This window comes from Armigeres subalbatus, chromosome 2, assembly GCF_024139115.2.
Source record: "Armigeres subalbatus isolate Guangzhou_Male chromosome 2, GZ_Asu_2, whole genome shotgun sequence".
Classification (NCBI taxonomy): domain Eukaryota; kingdom Metazoa; phylum Arthropoda; class Insecta; order Diptera; family Culicidae; genus Armigeres; species Armigeres subalbatus.
The window spans coordinates 286,085,055-286,098,858 of record NC_085140.1 but is presented as its reverse complement, the minus strand read 5'-3'; positions in this window follow the sequence as shown (position 1 = coordinate 286,098,858).

The following is a 13,804-nucleotide window of genomic DNA, read 5'->3' as shown; positions in this document are numbered from 1 at the left end:
TACCCAACTAACAATTGGAATGCTTCAAAACTCTTGTTAGTTTTATAGAGGTTTATAATACGTGACGGTTACATACGTGACTATAGAATAGTCGTCAACGCCGGTCGGCGATTTTTCTCTTTGCTTTATACGCCCGTTTCTGTTGAACAAGCTTCGCAAAAATCGCAAAAATATTCCTAGTTTGAACAAAAGTGCTGTATTAACGCATATGTGTACAAGATCAACAAACTGCGTATTATAAAGTGGATTCAACGCTAATTTTTGAGCCGAAATATTTGCTTGTGGCCATCATGGAGAAGATTTGCGAGAAGTGCTCATTATCTATTGATATGAAGAGTGAGTTGTTTACTGTGTGTGAGGGAAAGTGCGCCAAGTCATTCCACGCTTGCTGTGTTGGGCTTTCCGAAGCTGATGTGTGCACCTTGTTCAGCAATATAATTTGGCTGTGCGATGCATGTATGGTAGGGTGTCCCAAAATTGGACCAAGTCTGGGATTTTGGAGGCTCAACCTTCAAATGAAAGCTTAGGGTATAACAAAAGAAAAATTGTTCTAGGACAACTCTGTGAAATAACGTTTAGGGGTGGCCCCGACGCGTTTTATGAAAAAAGTGCATTTTTGCCTTTCTCGTATACTAAGTATACGGTAAAGGCTATATGATCGCTCCAAAAACAAACTTTTTATAGAAGGCCCGGAGACCCATAGTGTTATATACCGATCGACTCAGCTCGACGAATTGAGGTGATGTCTGTGTGTGTGTGTATGTGTGTTCGTCTGTGCGCACCCACCCAAAAAAAATTGTCACTCATTTTTCAGGTACTTATCCTTAACCGATTTACTCGCAACAAGTTGCATTCGACGCAGGACACTTTGCCATTGTTTCCTATTGAAAATCGGTCAGATCGGACTATGGGCTCGGAAGCTATGGCCAAAATATCACTTTTATTACAGAAAAAAATGTCACTCATTTTTCATGCACTTATCCCTTAACTGATTTACTCGCAACAAGTTGCATTCGACGCAGCATTTTCTGCCATTATTTCCTATTAAAAATTGGTCAGATCGGATCGGAAGTTATGGCCAAAATACTACTTTTTTATAGAAAAATTGAGTAAAAAAATGTCACTCATTTTTCAGGCACATATCCTTAGTCGATTTACTCGCAACAAATTGCATTCGACGCAAGATAATCTACCATTGCTATAAGAAAATTATTTTGAGCTTTTTAGTGGAATGTTTTCACCTGTCATAAGACGAGTTTAAACAATCCCATTGAATTCCACCACTTAATTGTATCCTGACAGATACGTATTTCGACCTCAACAGTAAGGCCGTCTTCAGTGTCTTGTACTTGACTCGACTACCATTGCTTCCTATTGAAAATTGGGCAGATCGGACTATGGGCTCAAGAGTAATGGCCAAAATACTATTTTTATAATGCACGAGAAAGGCACCATTACCGCTAGGTGGATTAATCAGGGTTTTTATAGGTAACATCGAAAATACCGGTATATCGGAAAGAAATTCGATGAAACCCATCCATTTTATATTTTTTACATTTAACTTAGGGTCTATACTTTATGATAAAACTTTGATACCGCATGTTTTAGCTCTACATATTTTTCACTGATGCTTTAAATGCCCAAAATGATGAATTTTTCTTAATATTTTTTTATTAATGCATCCAAAATGGGTATCCATCTTAATGCTTTCGAAACTCGAAACCACCATAGAAAGGTGGGGAATTTTATAACGAATATTTTGCTAAAAATAGCAACCTCCTATCTCTATCCGTTTAAAAGTTATTCACGATTTACTGCAGCTTGGAAAAAGACTTTTTGAAATTTCGGATCATAATACCTGGATCATGTTTAAGTAAAGAAACGCCTACTTTTCCATACCAACCAAATGAGCGCTTTAATAACCAATATAGCATTCATATGAGTTGCATAAAATTGTTTTAATACTTATTTGGGTGTTATAATGGAAACCCAACGATGGACCAGCAGTAACATGACTGACTACAAATTATTCAGTTAGTCTGGGTGAGTACTCAAATAGAGTGATGAATATGGTTTCAAAACTACCCATAGGTAGGTTCAGCTATCGTTTCATGGTTTGGTGAGCTGTGCAATGTTTCTCGATAACATGGAAATTAATATCTAGTTTCGAAAGCATTATAATGGATACCCGTTTTGGATGCATTAATAAAAAAATATTTAGAAAAATTCATCATTTTTGGGCATTTAAAGCATCAGTGAAAAATATATAGACCTAAAACATGCGGTATCAAAGTTTTACCATAAAGTATAGACCCTAAGTTAAATGTAAAAAAATATAAAATGGATGGGTTTCATCGAATTTCTTTCCGATATACCGGTATTTTCGATGTTACCTATGAAAAATGCACTTTTCTCATAAAACGCGTCGGGGCCACCCCTACACGTCATTTCCCAGAGTTGTCGTAGAACAATTTTTCTTTTGTTTTACCCTAAGCTTTCATTTGAAGGTTGAGCCTCCAAAATCCCAGACTTTGTCCAATTTTGGGACACCCTAATGTATGGTTTTATTCTCTAGGATGAGAGAACGCACGCATGCTGATGCTGCTACAGCCACTCAACCTGCCCGATCGATGGAGAACGAAATAAACGATTTGAAATCTACAGTGACAGAAATCGCCAAAACACTCTCAACTGTAATGCAGTATCTCGATCCTGCTGTTATACATTTGCATTCAACACCTGTGACATCGCCACATCTGTTTGATGGAACGAACAATGCGCTATCGTCTGGACCAGCGGTTCCCAACCTTATTCTTGAGAGGTACCCTTTCGAGCTTTTACATTAATTGAGGTACCCCCTATTTTTTCGTTTTAAATAAAAATAAGCATAGCCCATGAGGCATATGAAAAACGGTCCTGAAAACTGACAGGCTTCCGAGTTTCTTGAAAAGAGACTTCCGAGCCTCTTGGAAGAAGTATATCGTTAATTTGTTGATATTTTTCGGTGAAAACTAAACTCACACTTTGCATAATTTTGCATAACGTTTCGGCCTACTGCTTTTCAGCCATCATCAGATTTGCAATTAATCAAACGTTCACCACCAGTGTGGTTTTCAAACTCACCACACTGGTGGTGAACGTTTGATTAATTGCAAATCTGATGATGGCTGAAAAGCAGTAGGCCGAAACGTTATGCAAAGTGTAAGTTTAGTTTTCACTAAAAAATATCAACAAATTAACGATATAAAAGTTCACGGTGACCCAAACTCTACCAAGTGAAAACTCTTGGAAGAAGGCTTACGACCCTTTTGGGAGGAGGCTTCCGAGTTTCTTCTTCCTCTTGGAAAGAAGCCTCCGAGCCTTTTGAAAGAAGGTTTCCGAGCCTCTTGGAAAGAAGGCTTCCGAGCCTCTTGGAAAGAAGGCTTCCGAGCCTCTTGAAAGAAGGCTTCCGAGCCTCTTGAAAGAAGGCTTCCGAGCCTCTTGAAAGGAGGCTTCCAGGCATCTTGAAAGGAGGCTTCTGAGCCTCTTGAAAGGAGGCTTCAGGCCTCTTGAAAGGAGGCTTGAGCCTCTTGAAGGAGGCTTCAGAGCCTCTTGAAAGGAGGCTTTTGAGCCACTTGAAAGAAGGCTTCCGAGCCTCTTGAGAGGAGGCTTTCGAGCCTATTGAGCCTCTTGAAAAAAAGCTTCAGAGCCTCTTGAAAGGAGGCTTTTGAGCCACTTGAAAGAAGGCTTCCGAGCCTTTCGAGAGGAGGCTTCCAAGCCTCTTGAGAGGAGGATTCCGAGCCTCTTGAGAGGAGGCTTCCGAGCCTCTTGAAAGGAGGCTTCCGAGCCTCTTGAAAGGAGGCTTCCGAGCCTCTTGAAAGGAGGCTTCTGAGCCTCTTGAAAGGAGGCTTCCGAGCCTCTTGAAAGGAGGCTTCCGAGCCTCTTGAAAGGAGGCTTCCAAGCCTCTTGAAAGGAGGCTTCCGAGCCTCTTGAAAGGAGACTTCCGAGCCTCTTGAAGGGAGGCTTACGAGTCTCTTGAAAGCAAGCTTAGGAGTCTCTTGAAAGCAAGCTTAGGAGTCTCTTGAAAGCAAGCTTAGGAGTCACTTAAAAGGAAGCTTTGGAGTCTTATTAGAAGACTTAGCATTAGCATTAGCATTGAGCATTTCGCACAAATTCGTAGGTGGTACAAGCCAAGACTATTGTATGAGAGTAGCAACACTCTCATCCGGTACCACAGATATTGATTTGGGACTAATCGCTATCTCTTAGATGGAAGCAATGCACTCTCCAATAGTCGAGATCTGTCCTGGCCACGTCCTTGCGAATGCTGAGGAAGGGAAAGGATGGTTAGTTGGACACCTACTTCAGAAAGATGCAGAGAACTCTACGACCTCTCATAGGTGCCACGGGAGGTTTTTGGATTGTTAGTGTTGAAGGTTTAGCTGTAGGAATCGTTCTGGTAGTACACACTTAACTCATTTCACCGTATTCGGTAAATTTTACCGAAATCTCAACAGCAGAACTATTCGGTATTTTATTTTACAGATTTTTTGTAATTTTTTCCATTGCTCAACTGTCAAAATCACCGAAAATCAGTTAAATTATTTACCGAACAGTTCTGCTGTTGAGATTTCGGTAAAATTTTACCGAATTCGGCGATTTATTTTAAGTGTGTACGTGAAACACAGAAAGAACTAAGATAGAAATACAAAGTAGGAAAGGGACGAGCCTGGAATTGAACCCACGACCTCCTGCTTATAAGGCAGAAGCGGTAGCCACTAGACCACCGAGCTCGTCAGCTTTTCGGAAAAAGCCTGTATGCCTATAAAATGGAGGATTTCAAACCTTCAGTATTAGTATATTAGTATAGAATAGAATTAGTATAGAATCTAGGTTTTAGTCGCCGAAGTTTTGTTTTTTTTAGTCTTTGTGTCATAGTCCTTCATATACTGTGTTGGCTGTGGTCAATTAAAAAAACACATTTTTTTTTAAATTAAAGTTTCACAATTATCAAAACTTTGTCAAAAAAGATTATTTAAATTGTAATACATCCGCCATTACGCACTTTTGTCTGAGGTACCCCCTGCAGACAGTAAAGGTACCCCCAGGGGTACATGTACCCCAGGTTGAGAACCGCTGGTCTGGACCAACCCAGAAAGAATGGCTAGAGTCTGCGGAATCACTCGATTGTGAAACGTTCGCATTATACCTAACCAATATTGATAGGAACGCCACCGATGAAGACATCAGAACTATGGTTTCACACTCATTGAATGTCCCCTTGCATCTTTGTTGTGATACAGTAAAGCTTGTGCCAAAAAAACGAAACACTAGCTCCAGGGATTACGTGTCATTTAAAGTTGTATTGACTTCGGACTTGAAACAAATAGCAATGGATGCATCTACTTGGCCTAAGGGGATAAAGCTTAGAGAGTTCATAGATCGAACGAATGAAACATGGAAACCACCCGTTTAAAAAAAAAAATATTAATAATTAGTAAATGATTGTTGTTTTTTCGTTTTAGTCGTTGTTATTTGTTTATGTATACTATGTTGAGAATGTAGTTAATGTAGGTAATCATGTTCGTATTATGATGTAAAATTGTGGTGAAAATTATTGTAGCAATTTGTATTGATGAAATTTGTTGTTGTTTGTATACTAGTTTTAAGAGATTCAATAAGACCAGTATTGGTCAGTTGGGTTTAATGAAATAATAAATAATAAATAATAATAGCACGCTCCAAAGCTTAAGGTTTCATTCTGGTTTCATACAGTTGTCATTTAATTAGAGTACTAGGGAACCGTGTTTTGACTTCCAATATAAAATCTCGTATTCTAGGTTCTATAATGCTCTTGTATTCCTCTTCAGAACTACAAAATGGAACTAACATAAAACCAGCGAGTGATTTATATGTTGATTTTGATCAAGACTTATATAAGCTGTCAAGCTTTGTAGAGTACTGTATAAAACCCACATATAACCTTTAATCCTGAAAAAGACCTGCATAGGAATATGAAGTTTTGAACATTTACATTCGATAAATGCACGAATTTCTAATCCAGCACAAATTGTTTGGCCAGTCGCCACTAGATATTTTATTTCCATTTGGCAGCAAGAAAGCATAAATCATAGCAGTATTTTCTTCGACACAAATTATTGTATAAATTCAATTCGACGACAAAACCTCTAGCTGTTTAAAATGCCATGATAGGGCCAGTTCAGGAGTAACGGTTTTATAGAGGTATATTTTATGCATTTCGGGGCCTTCATTAGCCGCATGGAAAGATGCGCGGCTACAAAACCGACCATGCTGAAGGTGGCTAGGTTCGATTCCGGGCACGGTCAAGGAAATTTTCGGGTTGGAAATTTCCTCGACTTCCCTGGGCATAGAAGTATCATCGTGTAAGCCTCATGATATACAAATGCAAAAATAGTAACTTGGCATAGAAATCTCGCAGTTAACAAATGTGGAAGCGCTTAACCTTTTGTCTGTGCTCTGGGGTCAATATGACCCCAGGCGTTTTTGAAAGGCTGCCATTTTTATAAGTTTTCAATCGATTCTCGAAATTTTTGGTAGTTTGTTAAAAATCGCCGAGATCTGCCCTTTAAGTGCAAATTCGCATGGAAAATCTTGAAAATAAGCGCCATTGTGTACTTTAAAAAAAATTTACGTTGTCTGTGCTCTGGGGTCATATTATGATGATGATGATGATGATGATGGTCCCGCCACATACCCCTACAAAGGTTTGAGCTGGACGAGTTATCTTTAAGATAATTAAATAAGATCAATGTAATCGGTTTTGCAAACAAACGATCCGATTGTATATACAGATATAAAATCCAAAATAAAATTCCATACTGTACAGCAAAAATAAATTGGTAAAATGAACTAAAGAACTACACCTAGAATTTTTGTAATCAACAGTAGTGATACATGGAGCTCATCAAAAGCTAAACTTGTGAAACCTCTCGCACAGATTTCAAAAGCTCCGCCAAACATCGCGTTCTTTTCACAAACCAATATCGCAATCTAAAACTCACATGTATCTGAACATGGATCATTAGGTTCGACAACCAAACATCAAAACTTGTGTAACCGCTCCGTCGATAACAAAAGTTTCGGAACAACCGCGAGTACAAAATAATCTACCAGAAGGCTTACTACTAATTCAAGAGCATGATTCAACAGTTCGAAATATGCAAGTTTTTAAATAAATTCAAAATCATTCATATCTGTAATCCGCGCGCGATGCTCAAACTTTTGTAGACTACACAAAGAAAGGTTAAAAATAAACTACGTCAATAAATTAAAATCCATCATCATCATCGAGGCGAACGTTATAGCTTATTAATGCCTCAATAAATAATAAAAATAAAAAATGGTCCATAAAAATCATCCGTTGTTAAAAACTTCGTCAAGATACATGTGTTAACGGGTAAAAAATTGCCGGGTAGCTGTTCAAAAGGCAGCTTTGACGTGTGAAATACATTGTCTCTTGAACTGCGTTAGCGTGACTGCACGTTTGATGTGTGAAGGCATCGAATTGAAAACATTTATACCTTTAAAAAACAAAGAGTTTTGTGAAGCGCCATACAGAAAATAGGGTGTTCTCACATTATCCGCGTGTCTAGTATTATAACTATGAATATCACTTCCTCTTTCAATTCGATCACACAAATATCGAGGCAGTAAACCGTTTATTACTTTAAAATGAACACCATAGTCAAGTACACTATTCTTTGCTTCACTGACAGCCATTGTAAGGCGTCCAACAGGAAAGTTGAGGAAGTGAATCTATCACATTTTAAAATCAAACGCATTATTTTATTTTGTAAGCGCTGCAATCTCGATATTTGTGTTTCGTTAGCCAAGAAAAGGATGGAAGGGCAAAAATCCAGATGAGGAGAGATGATTGATTTATACAAGAGTATTTTGCTACCAATAGTCAAATCGTGTTTTAATCGACAGAGCATTCCATACTTCTTGGCTATTTTCTTGATAACATTGTCAATATGTATGTCAAATTTTAGCTTGTCATCAATAATCACGCCAAGATATTTAATATCGCGGACGCGATCAATTGTCTCATCATCAATTTTAACAGAGACATCCTCATTTACTCGGGTTCGCGAAATTACCATGTATTTTGTTTTATTAATATTCAATTTCAATTGCTTGTATTTCAAATCCATCTACTTAGAGAGTGTAAATCCTCGTTCAAGCGTGAAACGGCATCTGCTAAATTTTTAGCTGCAATGAATATCACGGTGTCATCAGCAAAAGATTTATATCACAAAATCGTAAGACTCGTCGCATGTCATTTATATACATAATGAATAAAATAGGCCCTAATACACTTCCCTGTGGCACTCCTAGCGTGTTCTCCACGGGACTAGAAACAGAATCATTAAAAGCAGTCCTTTGAGATCTGTCAGACAAATAGCTTTTAAACCAATTGTATGTAGATCCCGAAATTCCAAAGCGCTTGATTGTGCTCAACAATAAGGGCCGAGAAATTGTCTCAAAAGCGCGTTTTAGATCCAAGAACACAGCAACAATCGTATCTTTACGCTCTACATTTTCCTTCCATTTAGCTAATACCAAGTTCAATGCGGTTTCACAAGAATGACCTTCTCGATATCCCGATTGTTCCGGTATCAGCAAGTTATTTCTATTCAAATACTCAAGCAGCTGGCCTTTTACTACAAGTTCCAAAATTTTCTCTAATGTGTGCAACATATTGATAGGACGAAACTCTTCGGCTTTAATCGTCCCAGCAACTTTTTGAATCGGAATCACTAGAGATTCCTTCCAAACTTGTGGCACGTGCCCAGTTCGTAAAGATTCATTTATAAGGTCCAGCAAGTTGTGTCCGATGACATCAAAGCAGTCTTGTATTACCTTGGCATTAACATTATCGACTCCAGCCGTTTTTCCAATTGAAAAGCAAATATTTTCAATCGGCTGTTTTATTTCGTCAGGCTCATCAACTAACTCAATTGACTGGTTAATCAGTGAGACACTGTTGACGAAATATTGATTGAATTTATCTGCAATAACTTGTTCTGACTGTTCTAATGTGCCATCGAAGGTTATGGATCGCGGTTTGCTACTATTAGGTTTTAACAAGGATTTCAAAATTTTCCATAACTCTTTGCTGTTATTTTGATGCTGATCAATTTTCCTCTGAATATATTCGCATCTCGTTTTTTTCAACATATGCGAATATTTATTACGCGTGACCTGATACCTTTTCCAATGAATAGCATTATTACTTCTACAAAATTTTCTGTACAATTTGTCCCTTTTACGTTTGAATCGTAAAAGATCCAGATTGTACCAGCTGTTCGAGTTTTTCAGAGATACATATTTATGTTCTATTAGATTATTGGTACAGGTTTTCAAAACGTCAGTAAGAACAGCTGATTTTGATCTAACGAACCGACGTTTGATTGAAAATCCACGTTTCTTGCGACAAGACTCGAGATAGCTTGTTTTGAATATTTTCTCCAGCACTTTAATTTGATAAGATCACTATTATTATCACTATTATCATCTACGTTAATTACTAGAGTTTCATGATCGGTTATTTTCAAATCACAAATCGTTACCGTACTAACGGAATCGAAATTAGAATATACATGATCAATTAAAGTTCTACTGTGCTGAGAAATACGTGTATAATCGAAGACCTTTTGTTTCAAATCAAAAAGTCTGCTAACCGTTTCAAATGATTCGAATTATGGATGTCACACCAATTGATATTAAAATCGCCAGCGAGTATATTTAATTTACTAGGATCTATGAACATCTCCAACCAGTTCTCCAAAATTTCAACAAATCGCTGGTCATTTGAACTGGGAGAGTGATATAAAACTCCATAGTTACCCATCTTCATGCCACGTTCAACTGCAATGCCTAAGAACCAGTTACCATCACAAACTTCGTTCAATTGAAGCTTGAATTGAACCGATTCTTTGACATAAATAGCAACACCGCCAGTGTGTCTTGAATGTGATAAACAAGCAGCTACACTGTAACCCGGGATACTGTACTGTTCGAAAGAATCACTGTCAACGATATGCGTTTCAGATAAAAAAGACTAAAAATGGACGTTTATCTTCTACAAGCTGACGTAATGCAACGTAGTTTGTAGAGAGACCTGCAATGTTCAAATACAAAATATCGAATTTATTTACATTCATACTAGAACTTGGTTGCTATTCATTGAAATGCAAGCTGCTCTTTTTGCGATCAACTAATCTTTTATACACTTTGCATTCAGTACTGAATGCTCCGTGTTTAACGTCCAAATTCGTTTTACGTTCTTGATTCATTTTATTACAATTAACACATTTCAATACAGATGACGTGCATTCAGATGTCTTGTGAGGTCCACTGCACTTAGAGCACGCGATAGCGTTTTTGCAATCTGTGCTCATGTGCCCAAATTCTCCACATTGGAAACACCTAAGAATACTAATCTCAGGAACAACAAGGCACCGATCAAACCTTATATTTACTTTCTTCGCGGTCAACAAACAGCTATGACTGTCTTTATCGACTTCAATCACAACGTTGTACTTGTTGTATTTGAAACGAGGATTTTCAAACACCCGTATTACTTTTACATCATTGATAGCGATGTCTTCATTCTGATCTTTTAAAATCTGAATGAAGTCATCGGAGGAAAGTTTCTCGCTCATGCCCATCACTTTTAACTTTGGCACCGATGAGGGAACAACAGCATTGTAATTTTCACCCAACTCGCTTTGAATGCCTTCTTTCACAACATTAATACTATATCCTGTTGCACACTCAGCAATAATAGAGCCGTTTTTCCCGTTTCTAAAGTTACTGATTTTGTGTGTTTTGGATCTAATTTGGTGGTCAAAATTTCCGAGTATCATCGCTACTCTGGTTGGACTCTTTCGGTTTTATCACTATAACCGGACGAGCCTTACGAACAACCTTCACATCATTAGCGGTCGTACTTTTTGTCTTAGCTTTATTACTACTATTACTTTTCATCCCAGTGCACTTCTTCTTAACAATATCCGCGAAACTAACCTTTTCATTAAAAACATCATCAGACGCGTCGTCTGCTTCCTGAACCTTTCGCTTTTTACCTCTGGGATTAAGTGCCGACTCCGAAGTCGAACGAGATGAACCTTGCATTACATTCATTGCATCTACTTTACTGCGCGCATCAAATTGTAAAAATGAACCTTTCATATTTTCCAACTCATTTCCAATTAAATCCCGAAAACCAGAGACTGCATTGTCTAAGGCATTTTGTACCTTTTTCCCCAATTGCTCCATCCCGTCTTTCAACGCGATGTTTATCAGAACAGCAATATTGTCTCGAATACCACCGATCGAATCAGAGAGTGAAGAAATCTTCTTCATCTCTTCTTCCAACTTTTGTGTGTTCGAGAACAGAATATTCTGCTCGCCACAACACTGGCTTGATAAACATTGATCACACTTGAACACAACATTTACATTCTCCGTGACCAGCTTTGCCAATGGTTTGGTCATGGAAGTGCACTTGTAGTGGTACACTTTAGCGCAACCACAACCCGAACAACTCATAGGCAAATCGCTGGGCAGGACCCCCATACCGCACTCACTGCACTCAACCATCTCGCTACTACCTTCACACAGCTCAAACGGTACCAATGCAGACGACACAAAACACAAAGAAACAATAAAGGCGCAAAAATGTTACCGGCCGCCAGCTGCTGCTGGGGCAGAAAATCCACAATTAAACGAAAATAACCAGCAGCGACAACCTGTCGGCTAGTTATTTCGATGCAGAAAACACTTGGGCACGCAAAGGAAATATATTTCCCGCGGCACTTGATCAATTTCACACGTTAATTGATTTTTATTTATCACTGCACTGCAGAAACAAACTACACCGTTCACCGTTTCACCAAATATGAATAGCATAGCATATGTGATTGTACAAATCGTGGGTGGCTATACAATGCTCAATTGAGCAATCTACTGTATATTGTCGCAAATTGGTACTTGGGATTAGTATCTTTTCCTATACAGTAGCAGTTGTATACCTGGCCACGTCCTTACAATCACGGAAGGAAGGGAAGGAATGTTAATTCAACATCTACTAGTGAAGATGCAGGGAACCCATTCTACCTTCATAGATGTCTCGGGAAGGAAAATTTGTGTTAGTGGGTAAGGGGAATAATAGGGAGCTCTATTCGACGATATAGAGTGTTTGTCAATAACAGTATATGCTGAAAAAATAATAAAATATATTCATCAATTCACTTACGAACCGTCCAAAGGAGGACAAAGTAACCTGGATTTTACAAATGTTTCGCTGGATTTTACAAAATTTCGGTAAATTGCGCGATCGTTCTACCGTCCGAAACAAAAGCCAACTCGCACTGAACTAATTAACTTTATTACCGGCTGCGCAATGCAAAACACAAAATTTCGGCAAATCGCGCGATCGTTCTACCGTCCGAAACAAGAGCCAACCCGCACTCCCCCCTGCACACGCATTGACCCCAAATTCAAATTGTTTTTCAGGACTTAACCAAAGATCGACCATAGGTGGACGGGTACCTCGCAAGGAGGGTTTTTCATAGAAAGAGTACAAAAACAGTGATTTTTAAAACTTATTCTACTTATATCTTATAATCCTACACACTTTGAGTGCAGTTTTCAACAAGGTTATGTAGGACAGTCTGTGCATTGACATGAGTTTAGAACTGGTGGTATATATGAAATCATTATTTTAGACTACGTACCAAAATACGTCAGATCTTACATGGAATAATATAATAATCAAATATTACTGCTCACTAGCTCCGCCTCTTGGATGACGTGCTCATTACACTGAACACTGCTTTGTAGTCATGGACATCCTGAACAATTTTGCCGAATACAGCTTGGGTGTCAGTACGAAGGATCTCAAGCTAGAGCAATATTTCACTTAGGCAAGAATATTGCAAGCCCGCTAGTGCGGCCTATTTGTAAAATTCCTAATATTTTTTCCGTCATAAGACAGTCCATTGACACCAGACAAACTTTTAAAGATGTCATTTTTATAAATTTAAAATTTGTGCGATGATTTCATATACACCACTCTCTAGCGGCCAAATTCCAAACTAATCAATGTCTCAGTCAAAGCACACGTCTTCCTGTATAACCTTTTCGGTGCAGTTCAAAATGGGCAATATGAAGATATTCAGATATAAGTAAAATAAGCATAAAAAATCACTGTTTTTGTACCCTTTTTCATGAAAACCCCTCCCCGCGAGGTACCCACCTATGGGCAATCTTAGGTAATGCCTGAAAAGATGATTAAATTATCTTTTGAAACAGCCCAAAAAATCGTAAATTAGCCAAACAATAAAAAAGTAATAGCAATTTCAATTTGTGGTCAATATGACCCCAGAGCACAGACAATGTAAGTTTTTTTGAGCACAGACAGAAGGTTAATGGCTCCACCGCAATTGTTTGCTTTATAAATAAATTTTGTCACACCCTAGTTTGGCTCCACACACCCATTAGTGAGTGTCGGCCCTGTCAGGCTCTCACGGGCGATACACTGAAACAAAGCGTATAGTAAATTCAACCATGGTGCTGTAGTAAAAATAACAAATTCTAGTGTTGTCAAAATAAATACAAAGATCGTTGAAATAACAACATTGTTTTTAAAAACACTATGCTAACACGGTATATTTTACCGTGTACATAGTAAAAACAACAACATCTGCTCCTGGTTCACTTAACTGACATTTTTCATCATTACACATCATCTTAACCGCCAGAAAGTATTAACGAT